Raw genomic sequence first — 17,919 nt, 5'->3', positions numbered from 1 at the left:
CTTTTTCTTTTCCGTTTCTGTAGGGGAGGGTGGCAACTTTGGCAGTTGATGGAAGACTGGAGACGGGGAAGGTGAGGACACAGGAGATGGTTGACAAAGGGACTGAGAGATCATTTAAGTGAGATTGGTGCTACTAAAAGAATCGCTGTGGAAGTGGGATGCTCAACAAGGTTTGGGTGTGTTATGTTGATGGAAATGGAGTGGGGGAAAGAGTAGGCTTAATTTAGAGGTTCATTTGATGTGGAAGGGTCGATACGACTGAAGTATGGGTGAGGGACATAGCAGCCTGATTGTATAAAATGTGTTAGGTGCAACGGAATTGAGAGGTGTGGCTTGTGTTCTGTGACTGATTTGCTGGGAATGGGGAGGAGAGGGTATGATAGGGTTAGGATAAAAGTCATGAGGTGGTTTTCCTGTACTGAAAGAGGTTTTGTTTAGTTAAGAGCTGTGAAACATTTTTATTGTGGGATGTGGGTGGAAACCCCCAGAGTGCCTGTCTCTCTGTATCTTGCCAGTCGATACACTGTTAAAACAAGAAAAGACTAAGCCTTCAAAAGAGGTTCGAGTTTTGTATCTCTTGCTTTCCTCTCTCCCTCCCTTCCTGCTCTCTCTTCCTCCCACTCCCTCTCTCAGACTGGGTCACATTCTGCAGCCAAGGCTGGCCTGAAATTCAGTTTGTAGCCACGGTTGGTCTTGAATTCCCTTCCATCCTCGTGCCTCAGCCTTCAGGTGTGATTCCTTAAGGGTTACTGGTGAGATAGTTGTATGAATCAATCAATAGTCTTGAGTTGTGAAAAATCTGTGTAGTAGTGATTGCACCCAATATTTGGAGGCTTTGTTATCCGTTTTTCATGAATTTGTTTGGTGGTGGTGTTTTTTCAGAAAAGGTCTCACTATGCAGGCCTGACTGATGAGGAACTTGCTATGTAAACCAGGGTGGCCTGGAACTCAGAGAAATCTGGCTACCTCTGCATCTAAGTTTTAATACGAAGAGAACTTTTCAAGAGATCTTAGTGTATGACAGAACTGGGGGTGTTTTTAGACAGTTTATAACTCTTTGGATTGTTGAATTTAAGATTTATTTAAACTGGTCAGCCTGAGGGAAAGATACCTTGTATTAAATGTTAGCCAAAATGTATTAAATGTTAGGTGCACAAAATCCGATTTTGAGTGTTCAATAGCGATACCTGATGTTTTTGGTTATTCTTGAATTTAATTTATTTGAAAACTGGCTTTCGTTGTTTTTGCTTCTTTGTATGATGAGGATCCAACCCACGGCCTTGAGTATGCTAGGCAATCCCTCTACCTCTGAGCTACATCTGCAGCTGCTGTAACTTTAAATTACAATAGATTACTTGGACATTTTGTTCTCTGAATATGTTACTTAGTCTCTGGTAAGGTCTTGTGATGTTTTTTTTTTGTTCTGGGTCAAGATTAGTGATTATAGATTCTTAACTTTTCATGATTATTTTTACAAGTTTTGCTGACATATATTGAATTCTTGGAAATGTCAATTTAAGAACATTTCTTGCAATCTGTTTTGAAATTGGAAGGAGTATAATCCTTTCTTTGACTACTTATAGTTTTTTAATGCAAAGGTTAATATTGTGTTTAGCTGAGATTGAGATGAAGTTTTTTTTTTTTTTTTTTTTTTCGAGACAGGGTTTCTCTGTGTACTTTGGACCTATCCTGGCACTCACTCTAGAGACTAGGCTGGCCTCGAACTCACAGAGATCCACCTGCCTCTGCCTCCCGAGTGCTGGGATTAAAGGCGTGCACCACCAATGCCCGGGAAGAGATGAAAATTTTATATATATATATATGTATATATATATGTATGTATATATACATATATGTATATATACATATGTACATACATATGCATATACACACATATGTATATGCATATATACATATATGCACATATGTATACATACATATGTATATATACATATATGCATATATACATATACATATACATATACACACACACACACATATATATATATATATATATATATATATATATATATGCCAGTATATGTATCAAACACCCATTAAATAGAGTAGAAACATAGACATACAGTGGGAATTTAGAAATGTGCAAATCTTCCAGAAAAGGTGATTTCCTAGTTTTTAACTAGATATTCCTGGAGTGGGAGAGCATGTAAGTATAGAAGTGTATTTAAGGAGAGGGATGAGATAAGGCTGGAATCAGATGTTGAGATTGAGGTTGAAGAGAAGTACTAGACTTATTCCCCTGCAGCCTTTTCTGGCCCTCCTTTCTTCCCTTTGCTGCCTTCTCCACTGTGCCCTTCAGATTGTCTACATACTTTACACATACTTTCACATTATCTTTCTGTATCTTCCTCATATTTGAAAGAGAGTATAAAGGTCAAAGATAAGTCTGGTGTGCTGGTACAGTATCTTGAATCCCAGCACTTGTTTGAGAGGCAGATATTTGAGAGTTCTAGTCCAGTTTGGTCTACATGTAGGGATTATTTAGTGAGACCACATTTCAAAAGCAGCAAAACAAACAAACAAACTAAAAACAACAACAAAAATGTTTGATTTAGTAAGTAGTGGACCCTGCACTTCCGATTTTGTACCAATATTAATGCTGCAATCACAAGTCTACATTCATTGCCATAATTATTTCTTAGTGTTTGAGGCTTAGATGTTAGTATTGGCTTATTTTTTCTTTATAAAGCATAAGAGTTTCTGTTTTCACTAAATTGTCCATTGCTTAGTCAGTAATTAATAAGGCCAAAGACTGCAAAGAAACATAATAAATAGAAATATAGAAATTAAGAAATGTTATAGTAGTAACAAATTTCTAGTTAAGTAACTGAATTAAAATTAATTAGTGAGAATGGGCGTGGTGATACATACCTTTAATCCCAATTCTCAAGAGGCAGAGGTAGATGGATCTCTATGAGATCAAGGCCAGCCTGGTCTACATAGTGAGTTCTACAACAGGGATACTTAGTAAGACCCTGTCTCAAAAAACTTACCAAACAAAAAGTAATTAGTAGAGAGCTTAAATTTTTGTGTACATGTTTTTGTATGAGGATGAATCATGTGCAAGAAAAATAATCCTTTCTGTCTCTTATTTTAGTATTAAGTATCCAGTTCTATTTGTAGATATACTTAGTTCTCCTGGCTAAAAGCCAAGATTCTTTCACAGGCGTGTGTCTTGCCCATTTTTATTTGAGATATCATAAAATTTGTGATATTGTTAGGCAATGACTAATTTTGATGACTATAAAGGACATATAAAGGTATTTATTAGAAATTAGTATTGATGTTATTTTTAATTTAACTTTTATTTTGGGTTTCATATATATATATATATATAAATACTGTACTTATAGTTGTTCTATAAATATCATGAGATGTTTGGTTTGGAATATGTTGAAGTTGTTGAGAGTGCTTTATTGTAGAAATGAGCCTTTAATGCCCTTTCTTTCAGGAATATGTGTTTCTTTTGAAGTTTTTTTCTTTTTCCCTTCCTTCCCTTCCTTCCATATAAACCTTTCCCTTCTCATTGCCCTTCCCCCTTATCTTTTAAAGAAACTGTGCTTGGAATTGAACCCAGGGTCTCCTGCATGCTATTTAAACACTCTATCAGGGAACTACATCCCCACTCAGGCTCCTTTTTTTTTTTTGGTTTTTTGAGACAGGGTTTCACTGTGGCTTTAGAGCCTATCCTGGCACTGGCTTGTAGACCAGGCTGGCCTTGAACTCACAGAGATCCTCCTTCCTCTGCCTCCCGAATGCTGGGATTAAAGACGTCCACTCAGGCTACTTTAAAAAGTATTTATAGAAATGAAATCTATTTTTGCCATCTTGTAGCATGGATACTTTTTTCTATGATTTACTTATTTATTATATATACAGTGTTCTGGCTGCATGTATGCCGGCAATGCAGGCCAGAAGAGGGCTCCAGAACTCATTACAGATGGTTGTGAGCCACCATGTGGTTGCTGGGAATTGAACTCATGACCTCTGGAAGAACAGCCACTGTTCTTAACCCTCTGAGCCATCTTTCTAGCCCAGCATAGATACTTTTAGATTGTGATAAAACTCAGTAACAAATTTACCTTTTAATATTTTCATTTTAATTTTTTTGTGGTACTTGGGATTGAACCCATCAGTCCAACACATGGCCAGAAAGCACTCTGCCACTGGCCAACATTCTCAGCCCTCTTTACTTTTTGAGAGAGGGTCTCAGGAAGTTGCCTAGGCTGTCCTTGAACACACTTTGTAGCCTAGGCAGAACTTGAATTTGTGATCCTCCTACTTTAGTCTCCAGGTTGCTGAGATTACAGGCCTGAGTCACTAAGCCTAGCTTTAAGCCATTTTTAAAGTATAAATCTTTGACATTAAGTAACTTTACTGTATTTGGGGCTAGTATCCAATTTCAAAATGTTTTCATCACCTTTTAAGTACTCTGTACTTAGTAAGTGCTCACTCTCCATTCTCCTACTCTAACAACTAGTGGCTCTTATTTGCCTGTCTCAATGGCTTTAATCAGTCTCTAATCATAATACTAACTCTAAACCTCTTATGTTGGACTTTCTTTTAAATTTTTTCATGAAGGATTTAGGTTTTTACTTATTTATTTGCTTGCTTATTGATTGGTTGATTGATTGATTGAGTCTTGCCATGTAGTCCAGGCAGGACTTGGAACTTTTGATTCTCTTAGCTTAGCCTCCTAAGTGCTAGAATCATAGGCGTACACCACTCTGCCTGCTATCTTGATAATTGTGTTTTGAGGCACTAAAGTTTTGAAGCATCATGATGTACAGTTATCTATTTTCTTATGCCATTTGCTCATTCTTTTTTCTTCCCCCCTCAGGCTGGCCTCAGAGTTGTGTAACCACGGATGACCATGAACAGTTCTTTTAAAATATTTATAAAATTTATGTGTATAAATGTTTTTCTTGTGTGTGTGTGTGTGTGTGTGTGTGTGTGTGTGTGTGTGTGTGTGTATGTGTGTACTGCATGCATGCCTGGTGCCTATGGAGGCCAGAAAAGGACTTTGATACCCTAGAATTGTGTGTGAGCTGCCATGTGGGTGCTGGGAAGCAAACCCAGGTCCTCTGCAAGAGCAGTAAGTACTCTTAACCACCAGCTCTAAACTTTTTAAATGATATTTTATTACTCTTTGAGAATTTCATATAATATGTTTTGATCGTATTTACTGGCCTCCCCCTCCAATCCTCCCATATCCACCTTCACCTCTGTCCCCATCTAATGAGTTTTCTTTTTTTTCCATGGAGTCATTCTGCGTTGCCCTACTTGTGTTGGATGTGTGGCCTGCTCTGGAATGTGGTCAGCTTTTCAGGGGTTACACCATTAGAAAAGCCTGACACTTCCTATCCCAGCAGTTATCAAATGCCAATAGCTTCTCAACTAGTGGTAAGATTTTATGCCCATCTCCTCCCTCCTTTTACATGTGACTTGACTACAAGTTTTTATTTGTGAAGATCGTACATTGTACTTGGTGTGTGGGGATCCCATTCCAAAGCTCCATATTAGTTAGAGAGACTTTTCTATTTTTTAAAAATATTTTTTTTCTTTTTTGTTTTTTCAAGACAGTGTTTCTCTGTGGCTTTGGAGGCTATCTTGGAACTACCTCTTGTAGATCAGACTGGTCTCGAACTCACAGAGATCTGCCTGCCTCTGCCTCTCAAGTGCTGGGATTAAAGGCAAATGCTACCACTGCCCGGCTTAAAGGTTTTATTTTTTAAGTGTATTATGCATGTCTGAGTGTTGGTATGTGAATGCAGGTACCACAAGAGGCCACTGGTGTCAGCTTCCCCTACCTGGAGGTATAGTCAGTTGTGAGCTGCAGAATGTGGGTCCTGGGAACCAAAGTCAGATCCTCTATAAGAGCACTATGCACTCTTAACCACTGAGCAATCTCCCCAGCCCCAACCCCTCCCCATCAGTCATCTTTTTAATAAAGGGACTAGTAACCCAGGCCAGCCCCAAGTCTGGTGTTCAAAGAATCCCCTTGTATCAGCTATCAGAATAGTTGGAGCTAAAGACACTCATGTTTCTTTGTAGCCCAGGCAGGCCACTGTTGGGATTGCAAGCATGGGCCACCATGACACTTAATTTTTTGAGCCTTTTTCATTTGTAAGAGAGGAATAACAGTTTTATTTGTTTCAAGATTATTGTGATTGAATGGAAAAGTGTATAGAAGAATATAGAACACATGGTATGGTTTTAAAAGACAGGATTTTATTATATAACCCTGGCTAGTCTAGAATTCACTCTGTAGACCAGACTGGCCTCAAACTCACAGAGAAACGTCTGTCTCTGCTAAGATTAAAGGCTTGTGCCACCACCGTTTGACCAAACTTGTCCTTAAAACATTGTTTTTGCCAGGCGGTGATGGTGCATGCCTTTAATCCCAGCACTTGGGAGGCAAAGGCAGGCAGATCTCTGGTCTACAGAGTGAGTTCCAGGACAGCCAGAGCTGTTACACAGAGAAACCCTGTCTCAAAAAAACAAAATAAAACAAAACAAAATATTTATTTTTATTTATGGGTATATGTATATATGTATGCGGGTATATGCCATATGGAGTATTTTTTATTTTCTTTTTTCCCCATTTTTTATTTAAATTAGAAACAAGATTGTATTACATGTCAATTTCAGTTCACTCTCCCTTGAGCATAACAGTTGTTTTTGTGGGGAGACAGGGTTGATATTGGGTTTCACTATGTAGCTGACGCCAGCCTTGAACTCGTCATCTTCCTGTCTCAGTCTTCTGAATGTTGAGATTGCTGGTGTGCACCACCATACCCAGATTCAGCTACTTGTTTTAAAATTATATTTTCTTTTTTAAGTTATTTTACTTTATGTATATGGGTATTTCATCTGTCTGTATATCTGTGCACCATGTGTGTGCCTGGTACCAGCAGAGAACAGAAGAGGATGTTAAGTTCCCTGGAACTGGGGTTACAGGAGGTTGTAAGCTGCCATATGAGTGGCTTAAATTATATTTTCTACTATTAGTGATGTATATGTCAGAGTATTGATTTTAACTTTGGTGTTTCTGTTGAATTCTTTGTTTCCTATTTTTTTTTTTTTTTTGTTGATCTGCAGGCTCTTCTAGGTAATCATGTAGTTAGTCTAATCTGTAAGTTTTGCCTTTATCTTCTCCGTTAGTTTTGTTTTCCTCCTATTTTGAGACAGGGTCTCATGTAGCTCTGGCTGGCCTGGATCCTGATCCATGTGCTTCTCACCCCCCAGTGTTGGTATTAAAAGGTATATATCACTATGCCCATCTTTTTTTCTTTTCTTTAAAAAAGGCAGAATTTCAGTTCAGTATGACGTCTAGGATGACCACAAGCTAGTAATTCTCCTGCCTTAGTTTCTGTCATGCTATTGAGATTACAGTTGTAGGTTCCATGCCGAGATTATAAGATGCTAGGGATCAAACCTAGGGCTTTATGCATGCTAGGCAAACACTCCATTAGCAGAGTTACATCCTTAGCCCTGGCTTATTCTTGACTTGTTAATCATTATTTATATGGAAGATGGCTTAGCCTTACTTGTAAGTTAAATGTTAACTGAAAAAAATACTGAGGGCTGAAGCTGTAACTTAGTTATTGAGTACTTGCTAATGTGCAAGGCTCTGGGTTTGATCTGTGCAGCATAAAAAGAAAACATACTGAGATTTTAAAATCCCACTAGAGTGTTAAAAATCAAAATGTTTGAGAGGTTTTTTATTTTGGTCAGGGGTGTAAGGCAAAAGATACATATAGTTTGTGGAAGTTTAAATTGGTATAATGGTCATGGGAAGCAATTTGTCAGCATTGTATAAAGATTGCAAACATTCATCTTGATATAATAGTATATTTTAGTGAAAGTTAAAACGTATAGACATATACTGCTACAAATGTATACATACATATACATGTAATTAAATATTTATAGTAGCAAAAATTTTAATTCTACAGAGTAAGAATAAGAGCCTTCTATGTGCTGAAAAAATCCTCCCTTGCTCTTATAATCTCTCCTTCCTCTCTTCAACTGGATTCCTGGAGCTAGACCTGGTTCTTGGAGAAATCTTCAGAGACAGCTGAACCAAGCATGGAAACTCATGAACTCTAGACCAACAGTGGTAGAGACTCCGGGGGACCCCTCTGTATGTGGGAAACAGTTGTGAAACTTGGACTATCAGAGGAGCCCCTGGCAGTGGGACCAGGATACAAACCTGATACATGAGCTAGCCTGTTGGAGCCCATTCCCTATGGTGGGATGCCATGTTCAGGCGTAATGCATGGGAGAGGGGCTTGGCCCTTCCCCAACCTATTGTATCAGACTTTGTTGACTTCCCATGGCAGCCCTTACCAATGAGGAGGAGTGGACTGGGGGTGGGTTGGGGGGACAGGAGGAGGAGTGGGAGGGAGAATTGTGGTTGAAATGTAAAATGAAATTTAAAAGAAAAAAATCCTAAGTCATGACTATAAAAAAATGAACAATCCTAGTATTCAGAATTCAAAGACATCCTGGTATACATAGGCATATTTATCTCAAAATTCCAAAACAAGAAAAGAAGAAAAAAGCTTAGTGATTTGGGCATGGTATTATTCACCTGTAGTCCCAGCTCTTGGGAGACTGGGACAAAAGGATGGCCTGAACCCAGAATTTTGTGCCAGCTTGAGTAATGTAGTGAGGTTTTCCCTCAAAATAAAAACAAAATACCCCAAATTTAGTGTAGGCTGAGCCAGATGGTGCAGCCCTATAATCCCAGCTATTCACAAGGCTGAGGTAGGAGGATTGCAAATTCAAGGTAGACAGTGGACTACAGACTGAATTCAAGGCCATCCTGGACAACTTAATGAGAGCCTGTCTCAAAATAAAAAACCAAAAGGAACTCAGGGTAGAACACTTGTCTAGCATATGGCAGGCCCAGGCTCTATTACTGCAAACAATAACAACTTACTGTGTATTATATACTTTTGGTGGTGGTGGTGGGGTGCAAAGATAAGCATATTTTCTAAAGAGACTTTAAAAGTGCTTGAAGTATATAATAGCTCAGTGGTAGGGCACTCACCTAGTGTGTGTCCCGAGGCCCTAGATTCCATCCATAGAATTTCAAAACAAATAAATGAAGAAATATCGTATCAGGCATTGTGGCACACATGGCCTGTAAAGCCAGCATTTAGGAGGTTTAGGTAGGAGGATTGCTATGAATTTAAGATCAGACTGGATTACAAGAAAGTACTGGGCCAGCCAGGGCTACATAGCAGTACACTTTCAGAAAGTGAAAACAAGCAAACTAAAACCCTAAAACACAGATAGTTCACACAAGATAAAAGCAAAAGAATAGAAATGGAAATGAAAAATGAAAAGAAATAGAAATGAAAATGTGGCAATTAATTATAACTTTGGATAAAATGTTAAATCCTTGAGAACGAGGACTAAGTTTTGTTTTTTTATTCTTAGATATTGACTTAGTGAGCAGGGCGTTGGTGGCGCATGCCTTTAATCCCAGCACTCGGGAGGCAGAGGCAGGCGGATCTCTGTGAGGTCGAAGTCTGCCTGGTCTACAGAGTTCCAGGACAGGCTCCAAAGCTACAGAGAAACCCTGTCTCGGAAAAAAAAAATAAGACTTAGTGAGTGTACATGGGTACTTGGTGTTTATTGTTAAGAAAATGTATGTATGAAAAATGTATGTATGAGCTGTAATGGACAATTTTTACTGTTTAAATATGCCTTCTTTTAGTTGCTATAAAAGTTAAAGAAATCCTTTAATCTATTGGTTGACAAAGTACTACTTTTTATCTTGTTTTGAGGTTAGAGTTTTTTTTTTTTTCTTTTTCGAGACAGGGTTTCTCTGTGGCTTTGGAGGCTGTCCTAGAACTAGCTCTTGTAGACCAGGCTGGTCTGGAACTCACAGAGATCCACCTGCCTCTGCCTCCCGAGTGCTGGGATCAAAGGCATGTGCCACCACCACTCAGCCAGGTGAGAGTTTTATTAGATTTATTTTTTTAAGTCATGGGCTCAAGTAATCTCTCTGTCTTAGTCTCTTGAGTAGTTGGGATTACTGGTGTGCAACAATGTACTGAATCCAAGTTGGATTTTCCATGTGTTGAGGTAATTAGAGGTGGGATACACATTTGTGAGTCTTCCCCTATAATTTGAGTCTCTATAGAAGTGTTTTTATAGTTGCCTTTATATGTATTCCTAGGCTTATATTACTATACTACCATTTTATGAATGAAAAATGATTACACATAGACTATACTATATAGCTATGAACTTAATAGGTGATTCTAGGCCTGAGGAAACTCCAGATATGAAGCCTGATTTTTTTGTAGACTTCTGTTGTACTGTATTTCTATATTGCTGAATATAGAATAGATAACTTGTTCACTACAGCATATCTCTTCAGCATTGCCAACATGGTTTATTACTAGAAAGTCTTTTCTTTTTTTGAGACAGGGTTTCTCTGTGTAACTTTGTAGATCAGGCTGGCCTTGAATTCACAGAGATTCTCCTGCCTCTGCCTCCCAAGTACTGGGATTAAAAAGGCATGCTCCATCACTGCCCGGCTTACTGGAAAGTCTTTTAAAATACATTATGTTGGGCTGGAGAGATGGCTCAGAGGTTAAGAGTGCTGTCTACTCTTCCAAAGGTCCTGAGTTCAATTCCCAGCAACCACATGGTGGCTCACAACCATCTGTTATGAGATCTGGGGCCCTCTTCTTGTGTGCAGATATACATGGAAGCAGAATGTTGTATACATAATAAATAAATAAAATCCTAAAAAATACGTATGTTTCTGCCTTCCTAAATTGAGTCCCTCTGAAAATCCACTTAATGTTTTTGTTAGTATTATTGTATAGTACTTTATTTTTAACATATTTTACATTTGTTTATCTATTTATATATGGAGGTAGGTGTGCATTTACCAGGAGGTCAGAGGACAGCTTACATGAGTCAGTTCTTTCCTTCCCTAGACCCTGGGAATTGAACTCAGGTTGTTAGGCTTGGCAGCAGGCCCCTTAACCATAGAGCCATTTCAATGGCCTTGAATAACACTTTAATACAGTGCTGCCCTAAGGGATATTAAGAAGTGGAAAATAAAAGCTTTTATCTATTGATTGTTATATTGTGCCAGGCATTGTGCTAAGTATGTTATATTTTCATATTAGTCCTGTGAGATTCACAAATGAAATAAAAGATGAGTGAGGCTAAATTATTTGCTGCAAGGCAAAACCAAGATTTGATTGCAGGTTTCTTTGACTCCAAACCCTGCCTGTGTTTTGTTTTATGGTCAAGAAAAGTATTGGAAGCTAGGCCTAGTTGTGCAGGCCTGTAACCCCAGCTCCCTGGGAAGTTTAGGGCCTGTCTGTACTACACAGTGGGTTGGAGGCAAGCCTGGGCAACTGACTGAGATCCTGTTTTAAAAATAAAAATAAATCACAGGCATGTAGATCCTTGGTAAATTGCTTACCTAGCATTCATAGGACCCTAAGTTCAGTCCCCAGGAATAAGTGAGGAGTAAGAGGGGAAGCAACAGTAGTAGCTATTAGATTCATGAAGAAAACAATTGAAAAGGAGGAAAGAGGAAAAAGCGCTACTATTGGAATCATGATGAAGAGATCAGAAAAAGGATGCTCAGTGAAGTCCTTTGCCTGGTTGAAAAATTATTAATTATTATTATTATTATTATTATTATTATTATTATTATTAGTAGTAGTAGTAGTAGTAGTAGTGCCACTGGGGACCAAACCCAGAGTCTTCTCTGTGAGACAAATGTACCACTACAAAGCTTTACCTCTATCCTAGAACTCATTTGTTTTACTCATCATTTGTCCTTAAGTTATTAGTTTTTTAAAATATTTTATTTATTTATTATGTATATAACATTCTGCTTCCATGTATATCTGCACACCAGAAGAGGGCACCAGATCTCATAATAGATGGTTGTGAGCCACCATGTGGTTGATGGGAATTGAACTCAGGACCTTTGGAAGAGTAGACAGCACTCTTAACCTCTGAGCCATCTCTCCAGCCCCCAAGTTATTAGTTATTACATCCTGTTATTATAGGGTCATTTCCCTTTAAAACATTGGTTTCCAACCTTCCTAATGCTGTGACTCTTTAATACAGTTCCTCATGTCATGGTGATACCCAACCATAAAATTATTTTGTTGCTACTTCATAACTGTAGTTTTGCTGCTGTTAAGAATCTTTTCTCCCCTAGACAGGGTTTCTCTGTGTAACATCTCTGGCTGTCCTGGAACTAGTTCTGTAGACTAGGCTGGCCTCGAACTCACAGAGATCCACCTGCCTCTGCCTCTGCTGGGATTAAAGGGATGTGCCACACTGCCTGACACTGTTACGGATCTTAATGTAGGGGGCTGGAGAGATGGCTCAGAGGTTAAGAGCACTGACTGCTCTTCTGGAAGACCCAGGTTCAATTCCCAGCACCCACATTGCAGCTTGCAACTGTTTATAACTCCAGTTCCAGGGGATCTGATACCCATACACAGGCAGGCAAGACACTAATGCATGAAAAATAAACATAAATCTTAAAAAAGTAAATAAATAAAATATTAATGTAAATATCTGCTATGCAAGATATCTGATATGCAACCCATGTGAAAGGGTCTGTTGATCCCCAAAGGAGTCATGACCCATAGGTTCAGAACCACTGCTCTAAAACAAGCATTTTTTAAAATAAAGGAATACTTATTGTAGACAGACATAGAAGGAAAAACCCACAAAGATGGGTGTCAGAGATCAATATAATTTTTTAAAATATATTTGATATTATAATGACTGAGTTTAGTCAAAATATGTTAAGATTTTGTTTGTTTGCTTTGAGACTTGTAGCCCAGGTTGGCCTTGATTGCCTGATCCCTCTGCTTCTACCTCCCAAGTGTTGGGATTATAGTTGTGTGTTACCACACTAAGCTCTAAATGTGGTAAGATTCCTTCCCTCCTCCCTTGCTCCCATCCCTCCCTCCCTCTTTTTGAGAAGAGATCTCACTATGAGGTCCTAGATAGCCTGTAACTTACTTTGTAGAAGACCAGGCTGGCCTTGAGCTCACAGATATCCACCTGCCACTACCTACCAAGTTCTGGGATCAAAAGTGTGAACCACCTTGTCTGGCTGTGTTAAGACATTTAAGGAGGGTGTAATATTTTATTGAGATTATTTGTTTGAAACAAGGTTTTATTGTATACATCAGACTGCTCTCAAACTCAAGAGTCTCCTGTCTCTGTCTCCCAAGTACTGGGATCACAAGTGTGCACTAACACTCTAAGTTTAAGAAAAATTACACAAAAAGGTTCACCATTAGAAAGTCAGGCTTGGAGGAACCAGAGACCTCCCTTGTCAGAGACCTGAGTACAGACAGCAGCAAGATAGTGAGATTCCATCTCAAAGGTGAAAAAGTTCTCATTGTAAATGCCATAGTTAATTTTAGTAAATTTATAAAGTTGTATAGCTTTGATTACAATCCAGTTTTACTATAGTTTGTTTTTTTTGTGATACTGAGGGTTCAAACAAAAACCTTGTATGTATTAGACACTCTATCACTGTCTATCTCTATATTTTAGTTTGAGATAGGATTTTGTTAACTTTCCAGGCTGTACTTGAACTCACTATGTAACCCAGGTAGACCTTGAATTTGTGATCTTCATTCCTGAGCCTACCAAGTGACTGCAATACAGACCTGTACCCTGGGCCAGATCTACTTTTTTTTTTTAAGATTTTATTTATTTATTATGTATACAACATTCTGCTTCCATGTATATCTGCACATCAGAAGAGGGCCCCAGATCTCATAACGGATGGTTGTGAGCCACCATGTGGTTGCTGGGAATTGAACTCAGGACCTCTGGAAGAGCAGTCGCTGCTCTTAACATCTGAGTCATCTCTCCAGCCCCCTACTTTTGATTTTTGAGAGTAGGTTTTCTTTGTATCCCAAGTTGGCCTTAGTCTCTCAGTGCTAGAATTATAACCATTTCTACAACACTGGATTTGTTTGCATTCAAACATTAAAAACTGCTTTTTGCCAGGTGCACATGTTTAATCCCAGCACTAGGCAGGTGGGTCTCTGTGAGTTCAAGGCCAGCCTGGTCTACAAAGTGAGTTCCAGGACAGCCAGGGTTGATACACAGAGAGACCCTGTCTTGAAAAACCAACCAACCAAATAAACAAAAAGCTGCTTCTCATAATACTCAACATTGAACCCAGGCTCTGGAGTGTGCTAAACCTATGTTCTACCTCTGAGCTATCCTTTTAGCTCTTCAATCTAGTTTTAAATAGTTACCAGGTAATGCTTAATTTTGATTGTCAACCTGATTGGATTGTAAAGTATCTCCAAGAACAATGAAGCACATTGAGTGCATTTCTAGAGAGGATTAACTAAGAGGGCAGTATCATCACATAGGCTGGGGACCTACATGGATTAAAGGGGGAAAAGGAGAAATCATGCAGCACAGTCATTCCCTCTACTTCTTTCTGATACAGGTTCTCACTGTATACTTTTCATGTTCTGAAACTCACTTTGTAGACCAGGCTGATATCACACTCACAGAGATCCTTTTGCCTCAGCCTCCTAAATGTTGGAATTAAAGGCATGTGCCACCACACCCAGCTCTTAGAACTTCTTACCGGCCATGATGTGAACTGTCATGCTCTATTGTGGCTTTCTGCTGTGACAGACTGAAGCTTCTGACAACTGTGAGCCAGAATAAATCTTTCTTCCCTTAAATTGTAAGGTATTTTATCACTGCAAGGCAAAGTCTGACTAATGTATATCCTAACCCCAAAGATCATACATGGTCATTTGTCTTATTGCTCTCACCCCAGTTAATCACTAATTATTTTCTGTTCCTGTAGATTTTCATTTATGGACAGTTCACATAAACAAAATCATGAAGTATGTGGACTTTTCCTCTGGCTGTTTTCAGTTAGTATAATACTGTCAAGTCTTATTTTGTAAGCATGCATGACATTCTTTTGTATTGCTCAGTAATATTCCACTGGATATTTATAATATATTTTAGAATTCAGTTAATCAGCTATGTGAAAAGTACCTATGTGAATGGTGCTGCTATGAATCTTCGTGTACAAGTTTTTGTTATTATTGTATATGTGTGTGTGAGTGATATGGGGAAAATGCATGCCACAGCACTGTGAGGAGGTCAGAGGACAAGTTTGTGGAGTCTGGAGTTACTTCTACCTTTATGTGGTTTCCAGGAATTGGACTCAGATTTCCAAGCTTGGGTAGCAAGTGCCTTTACCCGTTGAACCACCCCCCTTGAGACAGTGTCTCATGTAAGCTACACTGGTCTCAATTTGCTATGTAGTGGAGGATGATCTTGAACTTTGATCTTCTTGCTTCCCAAATGCTTGCTTGTAATCTTTTTACATATGTACACACATATGCATAATTTAAATTTTTTAACTTTTAAAATTATTTTATGTGTGTGGGTGTTTTACTAGCATGTATGTCTATGCAATGCTTGTGTGTCTGGTACCTATGGAGGCCAGAAGGGAGCATCGGATCTGGAACTAGAGTTACAAATAGTTTCAAGTTACTTGTGAATGCTAGTAATTGAACCCAGGTCCTCTGGAAAAGCAGCCAGTATTCTTAACCATGAAGGCATCTCTCTAACCCAGTCTTTTTTAAAACTTAATATAAAGATTTATTTATTTATTCTGTGTGTTTGTGTACTTGTGCCACAGCTCTCATGTAGAGGTCAGAAGACAACCAATGTGCAGAAGTTGGTTTCCTACTTCCACTTTGTAAGCCTCAGGGCTATAGGTCAGGTTTGTCAAACTGAGCCATTTTGTTGGTCTACCATGTATGGCTTTATATGTACTTGGGATCAAACCCAGGGCTTCTCCAGTTTTGTGGACAAGTTTTGGTGTTATGTGGTAACTCTGTTTAAGCATTTGTGGAACAACCACACAATATTTAGCTGCACCATTTTATGTTTCCACCAGTAACAAATGAGAGATGTTTTCCCCACATCCTTGTTAATGATAGTTACTATTTTTTTATTGTAGCCATTCTCTTGGATATGAAGTAGTGTTTCGTTGTAGTTTGATTTGCATTTCCCAAATGAATAATGACGTTGAATGTTGTTTCCTGTGTTTATTGGGTAGTAGTCCAATCCCTTCTTTGTCTGTACAGGACCTAAGTCCCTCAGTTCATGGCTCAAACCATAGTGCTGTATACTATAAGAAATATTGTTTTCCTATGTACACATACATAGGATAAAGTCTGAATGGTAAGGTAGGCCAGTAATAAGATAGAACAATTATTTCAAAATACTTTAATTCTACATATTTAAAACTGACTGCAGCTGGAAAGATGGATCAATGGAGAAAGATGCTTGTTATACAAGCCTGCTGGCCTGAGGTTGATGCCCAGAATCTGTGTAAAATTAAAAGTAAAGAACTAACTTCACAAAATTCACTAAACCTTTATTGTGTAAGAAAATACCCAAATTATTGAAAACCCAAGTTGTAATTTGAATTCTGTGACAGTTTTATAAGAGTGAAATATTACCAGCATTTTTTGTTCATTTGTTTGCTCTGAGATAGGGTTTATGTGGCCCAGAGTCTCCACCACTTAACAGTCCTTCTTTCTCAGCTTCCCAGGTTCTGAGATTATAGGTGTACAGCTTTGAATCTGACTTACTACTATTACTAAAAAATATGCTTGTGGTGGCTCAAATGACAAAATCTCATAAATCTCAGACATTTGAATATTTGGACCAGTTGGATACTATTTGGAGAGGATGAAGAGGCATTGCTGGAGGAAGTATGCACTGGGGGTGGGCTTTGAGGGTTCAGAAGACTCACACCATTTCGAGTTTGTTCTCTATGCTTCCTGTTTGAGATGTGCCCTCAGCTGCTGCTCCAGCCAACATGCCTGCTACATGCTGCCATGCTGCCTCTCCATGATGGACTCTTATGACTCTGGAACAGTAAGCCCAAAATATATGCTTTCTTTTTTAAGTTGCCTTGGTCATGATCTTTTATCATAGCAATAGAAATGAAACTAAGACAGAAGTTGGTGCCAGGGAGTTGGCTATCGCTGTGACAGACCCGACGATGTAGTTTTTGTTTGTTTGTTTTTGAGGACTGTGGAAGACTTTGGAACTTTGGACTAAAAAAATGGTTGAATGCTATAAGCAGAGCTTAATGCTCAATCCTTGTAGGACCTTGGAAGCCATAGTGCTGAGAGCTATTTGGACTTCAGAGGCCCAGCTCAAAAAGTTTCAAAGGGGAACAATAATAGCAACTGGGATAGAAACCATTCTTGTATCTCTTACAGAGAGCTGGGTTCAGTTTCCAGCACTCACATGGTGGCTTATAGCTGTCTCTAACTCTAGTTATAGGGGATCCAGAACCCTCTTCTGGCCTCTGAAGTTGCCAGGCACACTCATATGCATAAGATAAAGATATAGAAATCCTCAAAAAAAAATAGACTAATTTCTTTGGTGGAGGAAATTTTAAGCTAGCCTAACATAGACTCTATTGTGTGGTTATTAGTAATCACTTTTATGGAGGCCTATAGTGAAAAAGAGCAAGTGGGGCAGAAATAAATACAAAGTGTACAGTTTGAAGAGAAAAAGAACACCACAGCCAAGGCTTGTGCTGAAAGACTTAAGGTGATTGAATGTGTGATCTGCATTGTGGCAAAGGATGTGGTGCCCTCAGAGAAAGACTCTACCCAGCTAAGCTTTCACCTTGTAAGAAGAAAGGCCTAAGAAATTTAATGCTCCTAAAAAGTAACAATAAATCAAAGCTGCTACAAATGTGATTCAAGGGCTCTAGAGTTCACCCTAAATGACTGTATGGTTCTGGCTTTAGGTTTATGAAGGATACAGGACTAATGAGGTTGTGGAATCTTCTCT

Source organism: Cricetulus griseus, chromosome X (genome assembly GCF_003668045.3).
Source record: "Cricetulus griseus strain 17A/GY chromosome X, alternate assembly CriGri-PICRH-1.0, whole genome shotgun sequence".
Taxonomy (NCBI): domain Eukaryota; kingdom Metazoa; phylum Chordata; class Mammalia; order Rodentia; family Cricetidae; genus Cricetulus; species Cricetulus griseus.
Note: the sequence above shows the minus strand (reverse complement) of the source record.